Here is an 11,831-nt window from a genome sequence, read left to right as displayed (position 1 = left end):
GTTACTCTTCAGAGGGTTATTCTGGCTTGTTGGGCTGAAGGGCCTGTTTCTACACAGTAGGGAATCTATGATTCTATCTCAAATTATTTTAAAAGAGGGCAGATAGATTTTTGAAATATTGAGCAGTTGAGGGCTATGTGGATCAAGCATAAAAGAGGTGTTGAGGTCTGGGTTGGCCAAGCCATGATCTGATAGAATGGGGGAAAAAGCTGGAGGGAATGAATGCCCTCCTCCTGCTCCGATTCCTGGAGGCTCTGTTTCATGGTTTTTTTTTGTTTCCAAAGAAGAACGTGATACAATGTGCTAAAGATCTCAGATGTTGTGAAAATGGGCAGTTTATGTACTGATTTCAGATGGCACTGATTGATCAATCACAGCTATACAGTCATGAGTAGGAAGGCCATTCCCTCCATGAATAAAGGAAATCTACTGCAGAGCTCAGACAAAGGGAATTCTTACCCTCAGTAAACTTTCCCATCACATTACCCAACATATCAGCTAAAGCAGGACACACTGCGCATGCTCGAGTCAACAAGGCGACCCCCGGGTGATTGATGTCAGCACCGGACCAATGAAAGGACGGTGGGTGGGACTGGATGACCGAGCGGGATGTTGGTCCTCCAACCAATCAAAGTGAATGAAGGGCGGAGCTAAACTAAACCATGTGATCACCCTCGCACGCGGCGCAGAGTCGCTGTAATGAATGTTCGGGAAGTTATGGAGAGAAAGGATACGGTAAGGAAAGAAATAAACAGGGGAACCGGAGAAAAACTGTGTTGCTACGAGCGGAGAGGCTCTACAAACAAATTGTGCACGTCGGAAAACACAAATTTGAACGTCCCAATTCCTTTTTTGCAGTAAACGGGGAATTGCCTCAGCGCAGCTGCAGGCCTGAGTGAGCGCCGCCATCTTTATTTGGGGCAACGATTCACTGTACACGTGCGGAGCCGCCATCTTTGTAGGGGGCAAGGTGCAGCCAGGCGCATGTGCAGCCTTTCTCTGGTATAGAGTCATTGGGATCATAGCAGCCCATACTGCTCTGATTCACCTCTGGGCTCCCTCATCACCACTTTGTCAATATCTAGCTTCCTCAGTCTCGAACCATGGGTGTATTTTTGGTCTGTTTACTACTGTATTATGACTTTTATAGACCCTTTGTAAATGAGTTTTTTCACTGCGGCCCAGCCCCTGACCATGTGCTGCTCTATTATCAGATTACTTTTATCTTGAATATTTTTGACAGTCAATAATTCTTTTTTCGAACAAGCAAGTGTATTTTCCTTCCATTTCTGACTATCAAATTCTGCACCATTTTCATTCCCTGTAACCCATTTTGCATTCCCTGAAACATCAACTGTGTTTCTCCTTCCACAGATAGCAGTGATTAATGCCAAAGCCCTGTTGCTTGTGGAGAGGGTAATGTTTGACTTTCTTGTACAGCTGCAGTTTGTGTGCTGAAGGTGTTCCTACAATGTGGTTGGGTAAGTGGCATTATAGATTAGTCATTCAGCAACAGTGATGATTTGAAAATAATTTCTAAATCAGCAATAGTTTGTATTTTTATTATCATGCTTATAATTTCACAAAAGTACTATTGAGAACTTTAGTCATAAGACCAGAGATGGAGATATTAGGTCAGGTCACCAAAAACATTGCCAAAAAACAGGTTTTGAGGGATGTCTTAAAGGTGGAAAGCAGACCTGTGAGGTTTTGGCTGTGAATTTCAGACTATGCTGCTTCAGCAACTGTAGAAACATCCACACAGGTGAAGTAATGAATTAACAAATGGTTGGGAGTCTTGAAGAAAATGGGTTGTCGAGGTGTCAAAATGTGTGTGGTGCAGGGTGCGAGGGATGATCACAGCCAGGAATTAAATCAAGTGTGAGAATTCTAAATTGAGGATATTGGCCAAGTGCTGGCAGGTGAGACTAGATTGGGTTGGGGTATCTGGTCGGCATGGACGGGTTGGACCGAAGGCTCTGTTTCCTTGCTGTACATCTCTATGGCTGTATGCTGTTGATTATAATTAGGAGCCTTTCGATGAATCAACAAGCAGAGATTTAGACTTTCTTGAGATGACAGGGAGGTTGAATGTGGGAAGCTGGGCCTGAGTGTGTTTGGAAAATGAAGTCTGGAGATAACACAAGGTGGATGAAAGTATATGAGCTGAGACAAGGGTGGAATCAGCTAGAAATAGTGGGCCTGAGTGGGCCTGAGTTATCACACTCACCTCACCTCTGGGATACAGCTGGTTGCCAGATTGTGAATCAGGGCGGTAACACAATCGGGAGCTGAGTGGCCCTGGTGGAGCCTAAAATGAGTGTCACTCAGCTGGCTGTTGCTGAGCAGCTGCTGCTTGGTAGCCCTGTTGATGACATCTTCCATCACTTTACTACTGATCGAGTGTGGACTGATAGAGGGAAATTGGCTGGGTTGGATTGCCCTGTGCTTTTGTGTTGAACATCCCTGGGCAATGTTCCACATTGTCGGTAGATGCCAGTGCTGGAGCGGTACGTGGCTTGGTGGGTGGCAAGTTCTGGAGCACAAACCATCAGTATTATTGCCAGAATATTGGCAGGGCCCGTAGCCTTTGCACTACTTAACCATTTCTTGATGTTATTCAAACTTAATCGAACTGGCTTAAAATTCTCATCTGTGATGTTAGAAACCACTGGAGAAGGCTGAGATGGATCATCCCACTTTACTCTTCTGGCTGCAGATTGCTGCAAATGCTGTCATCTTATCTGGTGCATGGATGTGTGAGGCCCCTCCATCAGTAAGGGTGGGGATATATGTGATGCTTCCTCCAGTGAGTTGTTTAATTGTCCATCACTGTTCACAACTGGGTGTGGCAGAACTGCAGAGTTCCGAAATGTTCCATTGGATGTAGGATCACTTAGCTCTGTTGCTTGCTGCTGATGCTGTTTGATATGCAGGTAGTTCTGTTTGATAGCTTCACCAGGTTGGAAATTCAGTTTTAAGTCTGCCTGGTGCTGCACATGGTATGCCCTCCTTTACTGTCCATTGTGATGGGTGAGAGCAGGATTTACAAACCCATGAGATTACAGATTGTGCTGGAGTACAGTTCTGCTGCTGTTGATGTCCCACAGTCCCTCATAGATACCCAGTTTGAGATCCTACATCTCTTCGAAGTCTGTCCCATTTAGAACGGTGATAGTGTCATTCAACACAATGGAGGTTTTTCTCAACTTTAAGGCAAGACTTTGTCTCCAAAAGGAATGTGTGATGGTCACTCGTACTGATACTGTCATGGCCAGATGTATCTGCAGCTGCTCAATTCATAACAATGAGATCAAGGATGTTTTACACTCTTGTTGGTTCCCTCACCACCCGCTGCAGACTCAGTTGAGCAGCTATATCCTTTAGGACCTGACCAGCTCAGTCAGTAATTCTGTTGCAGAGCTCGTCTTGATTATGGACATTGAAATCCTGTACCCAGAGTACGTTTGAAACCATTTTATTGCCTGAGTGCTTCCTCCAAATGTTGTTCAACATGAAGGAGAACTGATCCATGAGCCAAGGGAGGACGGTACGTGGTAATCGGCAGGAGCCATGAGACTTCCTGGTCTCCGGAGCCAATGCTGTGTACTCCCAGGGCAAATCCTCCCAGTCTGTACACCACTGTGCCACCACCTCTGCCTGGTCTGTCCTGCTGGTGGGACAGGACATATCCAGAGATTTCAGGAGAAAGTGAAGACTGCAGATGCTGGAGATCAGAGTCAAGAGTCTGGTGCTGGAAAAGCACAGCAGGTCAGGGTGATGAAGGGCTTAGGCTCGAAACGCCAATTCTCCTGCTCCTCGGATGCTGCCTGACCTGTTGTGCTTTTCCAGCACCACACTCTCGATATCTAGGGATGGTGATGGTGGTGTCCGGTCATTGTCTGTAAGGGATGATTCCATGAGTATGACTATGTCAGGCTGTTCCTTGACTAGTCTGTGAGACAGCTCTCCACATTTTGGCACCAAAAACCATATGTTAGTGAGGAGGACGTTGCACCATTGAGAGGGCTGATTCTGTGGTTGTAATTTCTGGTGCCTTGTTAGGTGCCAACTGGTCCATCCAGTTTCATTCCTATGTTGAGACTTTGCAGTGATTAGTACAGTGAGTAGCTGGCTGAGCCGCTGTCAGGTTGGCAGGATTTTTTTCGCCATTGACAATGGTTCCATGGAGATCAGGAGATTCCGAACACTTTTTTTTTCTTGAATTCAGATTCCACCATCTGCCAAGACGGGATTCGAACCAGGACTTCAGTCATTTGTTTTAATATTCTGGATAAAAGCTGAATACATCAGTCATTTTAAATATTACTAACCCTGGTTTTGTTTCTTTGTAAAACACTGTCCATCATCTTGTCTCCTCCATCCTCTCCTCTAACAACGAGAGGAGAGCACATGGAGTTCCTCTGACACTAAGACTGAGATAATCCGATCTGCTGCTTCTCACCCTCCCGCGAGCCCACTGAGCCAAACTGCCTCACGTGGTGTTCCTGGTTTTCGTCCCAAACCTACATCTTTCTCCAGTCTCTTGTCAAGCCTGATCAGAGCTCACCTTGACCCTTTACCCGAATCTCGCTAAACTCACTTTCCAACTCTCTGTCCTCCGCTGCCGCCTCATCACCCCCCTCGCCAATTCATAGATATTGTTCCTTGTTCTGTCTATTGGTCTTTCTTTTGTTGTGCCCTTCTCTCCCATTCTGTGAAAAACTAATATTTGACCTCACCGTTGTTGGAAAATCCTGTTCCATCTCCACTCTCCCTTTCCTTTCTGTATTACTTACATTTGGTGTCCCTCAACGATCTATCCTTGGTCTCTCCTCTATCTCACGTACATAGTGCCAGGAGGTGATATCATCCAAAAACACTGTTAGGTTTCACATGTTCACTGACGATGCCCAGCTCTCCCTCCCCATCATCCCTCTCCATGACTCCACTGTTACTCAGTTATCAAACTGCTTATCACATTCCCGCTACTCGATTAGCTGCAATTTCCTCCAATGAAACATTGTCACGGTTAAACCCATTGCCTTACCTTTACCTTTCTGCTGAGCCCCTCCCTCCCACTGGGAACTCTCTGAGGCAGAACAACACTCGTCACAATATTGCTGTTACATCTGACCCCAAGGTGACCTTCTGATCAGACATCCACACAATCACAACACCAGGAATTCCAATCTCTTCAACGTTGCTTTTCTCCACCTCACCCCAGCTCCATTGCTGCTGAAACCCCTTACCCGTGTCTGTGTCGCCTTATCTTGATGAATCCAAAACAGACCCCTTGATTCCGTGACTCAGAATCTGGTTTCAGACTCCCCTCTCAGTATTTACCCTCAGACACATCCTCTCAGTATTTATCCTGTCAAACCCCTTAAAAATCCCATCTGTCTCAATGAGATTACCTCTCTTACTCCAAAATCCAGTGAGTAGTGTCCCAACCTTTTCAGCCTTTATTTAAAAGATAATCCCTCCAAACCATGGATCATCTCATTGAATCTTCCCTGAAATGCCTCCAATAAAGTGACACATTTCCTCATCTCAAGGGACCAAAACTCCTCTCATTACTGCAGATATGGTGGTCACACCAGCACTCCCACACGTTACTCTCAGGTATATATTCCAAACTCTAATACTAAAAACCTTTGAAACAAGACATTCCATTCCCCTTCCTGATTCCCTGTTGTAACTGTGTGGTAGCTTTCTGTGTTTCCTGAACAATTAACCCTGGTCCCTTTGTGGTGCAGCTTTCTACAGTTTCCACCATTTAAATAGTACTTTGTTCTTTTATTATCTCCTCCAAAATGAGCAACTTCCCATTTTCCCAAGTTACACCCCATCTGGCAACTTGTTGCCCCCTTCTCCTGTGCATCTCTCTCTTTTCATAATCCTTTTAGACCTTTACAGTTATGCCTTTTCTAGGAGATATCCCCCCCTTCCCATTCTTCCAAACATTTACTGAGAGCACTGGGCAGTGGGAAGCAGGCAGAGTTGCTATCTTTTTAGGGATACGCTTTGGAGTGATTGCGAGGATCCTCATACCCATTGGTCATGATGGAGACAACTTGCCCATCGTTAGGCATTAGCCTTTCACACCCATGTCTTATTGATGAGGCAGAGCGGCAGCACGGAATGAAATAAAAGAAAGTAATTCTTGTTCCCCATATCTCATTGACGCTTGGATCATTTTCTCCAATGTGTCAAAGAACTGCTGTGTTCAGTCACATGAGATCTCCAGTTGGAATCTCCTAGAAACCCACAGATTTCCCCCTGAGTTGACTGCTGTTGTCCTCAAGGGTAATATGTACAGTCATCCTGGGCCACAAGGAGGGGATGGTGTGAGTTTCTAACTTGAACTGAGAGTGACAGATTTTATCAACTTGTATTACAGGATATTATAGGTGGACATTCAGATGGTAATCTCAGTAAATGTTCTACCAAACTCTGATTGAATTACTCAGTACATTCGCATTGTGTGTGTGAGTATTGCGTTCTAGATCAATCCCATTTGCTGCTTAAAAATTCTCCTTTGAATCATCGCATTCTCTCAAAAGGTCTCCCCAAACCATCAATGTGTCATGTAATCCTTTTATGATGACCTGATGAGTGTAAGGTTTATTATTCGAATATGTAATTTTTGGATAAGAATGTCTCAGAGAGGGAGCAGAATATTCTTAAAGGGGAGAATAACCATTTTGATGGGAGGCTGTTGTTTATTGGTGTCAATGACATAGGAATAGAAGAGTTCACATTGTTGGATCATTGGAATCTCTTGTGGGGTAGAATTGACCTCCATCAGAAGGATGGATTGTACCTGCACTGGAAAGGAAGAGTTGCTAGTGCTATTCAGGAGGCATTAAACAGTGAAGGAATGTGGGTAAACCGAAAGAGAAAGTGAGGAAAGAGCTAAGTCTGAGGCTGGGACAGTTCAGACGTCAAACAGTCAAGGCAGGCAAAGGCATGGCAGAGAACGAGGTAGGACAGAGCAGTTACACTGCATTTATTTCACCTGCCCAATAGGTCAGGCAGATGAGCTCAGGGCATAGTTTTGAACATGGCACTGGGATATTATAGCAATTACAGAGGCATGACTTAATGATGGATAGGACTAGCAGCTTAATGTTCCAGTGTATAGATGCTATAGCAAAGATAGAAAGGGGGCAACAGAGTGGTATTTTTGATTAGGGATAACATAACAGCTGGGCTTCAAGAGGGTATTCCTGGGAGTACATCCAGGCAGGTTATACAGGGGGAACTGAGAAATAAGAAAGGGATGATCTCCTTATTGGGATGGTACTATTGACCCCCCCCCCCCCCCCACTCCCCATTAGTCAGCAGGGAGTTGAGAAGCAAATTTACAAAGAGATGACTTCTCTGTAAGAATAGTATGGTTGTGTACAAGACTTGACCTTCTTTGTTATTCATTCACAGGATGAGGATGTCACTGGCTGGGCTCAAAGGGCAGTAAAGAGTCAACCACATTGCTGTGGGTCTGGAGTCACATGTAGGCCAGACCAGGTAAGGATGGCATATTCCTTCCCTGAAGGATATTAGCGAATCTGATGAGATTTGTTTTCGTAATAATCAGCAATGGACTCATGATCTTTAATAGATTCTTAATTCCAAATTTTTATTGAATTCACATTCCATTGTCTGCCGTGACGGGATCCAAACCCCTGGCCACAGAACGTTTTCTGGGTGTCTGGATTATCCATCTAGTGATAATCTCACTAGGCCATTTGGCAGGGTGAGTGACTGAGGTATCCGTGGGGCAGCACATCAGCACCAAAGATCCCATGATCTCTGCGGAAGATAGAAAGGGCTGGGGAGGGAGATATATCCCTGGTGGTGGGGTCTGACTGTAGGTAGCGGACATAGCAGAGGTTAATGGCGATTAGTGGGTGGCAGGTGAGGACCGGGGGATTATATTCTTATTGTGGTTGGAGGGGTGGGGGGAAGGCGGAGGTACAGGAAGGGGAGGATATGCGTTGGAGAGCATTGTTGATCAAGTGGGAGGGAAATCCGGTCCTTGAAAGAGGAAACCTTTCTGGGATGTCCTCGAGTGGAATTGCTTCTCCTGGGAGCAGATATGGCAGAGGCGGAGGAATTGGGAGTACAGGATCACGTTTTTACAGGAATTTACTCGAGGGTAATCAGGAGAGCAAAAAGGGGACTTGAAATATCTCTAGGAAATAGTTTAAGGAGAATCCAAAGAGATTCTACAAATACATTAAGTATACAAGAATAACCAGATGGAGAATAGGAATTCTTAAAGATCAACAAGGCCATCTATGGAACAACAGGAGGTGGGAGAAATACTATGCTATTCTATTCTAGAAAGTTTGGAGAAATAAATAGTGATCACTTGAAAAGTGTCTAGATTACAGAGTGGGAAGTACTAGATGTCTTAAACAGTAGCAAGGTGGAGAAATCCCTGTGACCTGATCAGGTGTATCCCAGAAATTTGTGGAAAGCTAGGAAGGTGATGGCAGTGCCCCTCCCTGAGGTATTTATGTCATTGTTTGTGACAGGTAAGATGCTGGAAGATGGGTGCCATTATTTTAAAAAGGTGGTAAGGAAAGGCCAGGGAACAAGAGAACAATAAACCTAACGTCAGTGGTAGGTAAGTTGTTGGAAGGGATTCTGAGGGACAGGATTTACATGTATTTGGAAAGACGAGGATTGATTAAGAATAGCTAACATGGCTTTCTGTGTCGGAAATTCTCTCTCTCTAACTTGATTGAGTTTTTTTTTTGAAGTTGTGACAAAGATGATTGATGAAGGCAGACTATGGACGTTGTCTATATGGACACTGAACGATGTTCCACAAAGCAGACTGGTTAGCAAGGATAGATAACATGAAATGTTGGGAGAACTAGCCATTGGAATACAAACTGGCTTGAAGGGAGGAGGCAGAGGGTGGTGGTGGAGGGTTGCTTTGTGGACTGGAGGCCTGTGAGCAGCAATGTGCTGCAAGGATGGATATTGGGCCCTTAAATAAATGACTTGGATGTGAATATATGAGATATGGTCAGTGGGTTTATAGAAGACACCAAAATTGGAGGTGTCGTGTACAATGAAGAAGGTTAGTTCAGAATACAACAGGATTTGACTAGATGGGCCATTGGGGCGAGGAATGGCAGACTGGGTTCAATTTAGACAAATGTAAGCTGTTGGATTTTGGAAAGGCAAATCAGGGCAGGACTTGTACACTTAATGGTAAAGTCCTTGGGAATGTTGCTGAACATAGAGACCATGGAGTGCAGGTTCATTGTTCCTTGAAAGGAGAGTCGCAGGTAGGCAGACTAGTGAAGGTGGGGTTTGGTATGCTTATATTTATTGGTCAATGCATTGAGTACAGAAGGTGGGACGTCAAATTGTGGTTGGACAGGACATTGATTAAGCCATTTCAGGAATTATGTTTTAAGTTCGAAATTCCCTGTTCTGGAAAGGATGTTGTGAATCTTGAAAGAGTTCAGACAAGGTTTGCAAAGACTTTGCTAGGGTTGGAGGATTTGGGCTACAGGGAGAGGCTGAATAGGCCAGGGTTAATTTCCCTGGAGAGTCAAAGACTGAGAGGTGACTTCATGGAGATTTATATAATCATGAAGGGCACGGATAAGGTGAACAGCCAGGGTCTTTTCCCCCAGTTAGGTGGGATCAAAATAAGATCACATGGGCTTAAGTTGAGCGGGCAAAGATTAAAAACGGATCTAAGGGGTAAAGTTTTCAAGCTGTGTGTGGTGTATGTGTGGAATGAGCTGCCAGATGAAGAAGTGGAGGCTGCTACAATTACAACATTTGAAAGGCATCCGATTGGGTACATGAATTGGAAGAGTTTCGAATGATATGGACCAATAGCTGGCAAATGGGGCTCCATTTGTTGAGGATTCCTAGGTGGCATGGACAAATTAGACCAAAGGTCTGTTTCTGTGCTGTACATCTCTATGACACTAATTAATGAAAATAAGATGTGTTCCTCTTTTGTGGAGAGCTATCAGAAGCACAGATAAGTGACCTTGGAGCTGAGAAGGTTAAGCAGTGATTTTGACCAGGTGCAGATTTGGTTCTAGGATATTTAATTTGCAGAGAGAGGGGAATTGTTAACAATGTCACAATTTTAGTAACTGTTTTCAGGTAATTGGCAAATAGAACATAGAACAATACAGCGCAGTACAGGCCCTTTCGGCCCTCGATGTTGCGCCGATCCAAGCCCACCTAACCTACACTAGCCCACTATCCTCCATATGCCTATCCAATCCAATAATATGTGAATATGTGAACATTATTTTATTCAGTAAGTTCTGAGCATCTGGAACAGTCTGAATGCAGCTGGACACAGACTCAGCAGTTATTCATAAACAGATTTGGAATTTTACTTTTTAAGGGAAGATTTGGGGGGCTTTGGTCAAATGGGAAGGGAATTGGGACAGACTTGCAGCATCTCCAGAGGGAGAGAGTACATCCCAAATGGGCTGAATAGCCCCAGACCCTGTGCTCTGTGATACTGCCCCATTCACTGTGAATGATGAAGCTCATCCCAGGGCAGAGAGAGGGAGGATTCCACCACTCACCTCACGATGGGCCCCGATGATTGATGTCAGCGCAGGCCAATAGGAGGCAGAGGGCAGTACTGGAGGACCAGCCCGTAATAGTTTGTCTTCCAACCAATCGGAGTGAATGAAGGTATCCTCAAGGTTGGAACTAAAGAAAGGCACATATCGCAGAGATTTGAGAAACTGGAGGACATGAGATAGGGAGCGTTCTGTGGCTGGTGAGGAATTATATAAATAAGGAAGAGTTGTGAGGCTGGATGAAGTGACAGTGATCGGGAGAGTTGAGGATGGAGGAATTTAGAGTTAGTAAGGGTGAGAGTCATAATGATATACAGCAAGGAAACAGGCCCTGTGGTGCAACCAGTCCATGCCAACCATAATTCCAAACTGAACTAATTGTACCTGCCTCCGCTTCGTCCACATCCATCCAAATATTTCCTATTTATGTACTAATCTGAATGTCTTTTAAATATTGTACTTGTACTCACAGCTTACACTTCCTCTGGAAGTTCATTTCACACATATACATTTTTTTTATAAAAACCCTATTGTCTTTTCTCAAATCTTCCTAATTTCTTCCCAAAATGAATGCACTCGAGTTTTGAATCCCCCTCTCCCCTGGCTATTCACCTTATCTACATTCTTTCTGATTTCGTAAACCTCTAAGGTCACCCCTCAACCTCGTGCATGCTAGTGAAAAAATTTCCCAGCCTGTCCTTAGAACACAATCCCTCCATTCATGGCAACATGCTGGTAAATCTCTTCAGAACCTGCTCCAATTAAATAATATCCTTCCTATAACAGCGCAACCAGAACTGGACAGAGTATTCCAGAAGAGGCCTCTCCAATGTCCTGTACATCCTCAACATAACGTCCCAACTTCTGTACTCAAAGGTCTGAACAATGAAGGTAAGTGTGCTAAGCACCTTCTTAACCACCCTGTCTACATGTAACACAAACTTCAAAGATGTGAACCCCTTGGTCTCTTTGTTCCCATATCACTACTCAAGGCCGTACTTTTATTGAGTGTAAGTCCGACCCTCGTTTGTTTTGTCAGGATGTTATATTTTGCATTTATTCCAATCCAAAAAGAATTTGAGTATAAAGGCAGTAGGAGTATAATTAAGAGGGAAATCAAGAGGCAAAAAAGAGACGTGAGACAGCTTTGGCGAACAGGGTTAAGGATAATCCGAAGGGCTTTTGTAAATATATGAGGAACAAAAGGCTAACTAGGGAGAAAATAGAGACCCTCAAAGATCAGCA

At 44.4% G+C, this 11,831-nt stretch overlaps 1 long non-coding RNA gene across 1 annotated transcript; it reads left to right on the top strand.

Annotated features, from left to right (window-relative positions):
• Positions 1-708: 708 nt before the first annotated feature.
• LOC148136680 (uncharacterized) lies at positions 709-11,477 on the top strand. Its single transcript, XR_015754494.1, has 4 exons — positions 709-735; positions 1,375-1,481; positions 7,444-7,530; positions 11,373-11,477. It is a non-coding gene; the product is annotated as an uncharacterized LOC148136680 (long non-coding RNA).
• The last annotated feature ends 354 nt before the right edge of the window (positions 11,478-11,831 follow it).

This window comes from Chiloscyllium plagiosum, unplaced genomic scaffold, assembly GCF_037043375.1.
Source record: "Chiloscyllium plagiosum isolate Xiang-an unplaced genomic scaffold, Cpla_swu_hap1 HiC_scaffold_45, whole genome shotgun sequence".
Taxonomy (NCBI): Eukaryota; Metazoa; Chordata; class Chondrichthyes; order Orectolobiformes; family Hemiscylliidae; genus Chiloscyllium; species Chiloscyllium plagiosum.
Note: the sequence above shows the minus strand (reverse complement) of the source record. Positions and strands in the feature narration are given on the sequence as shown.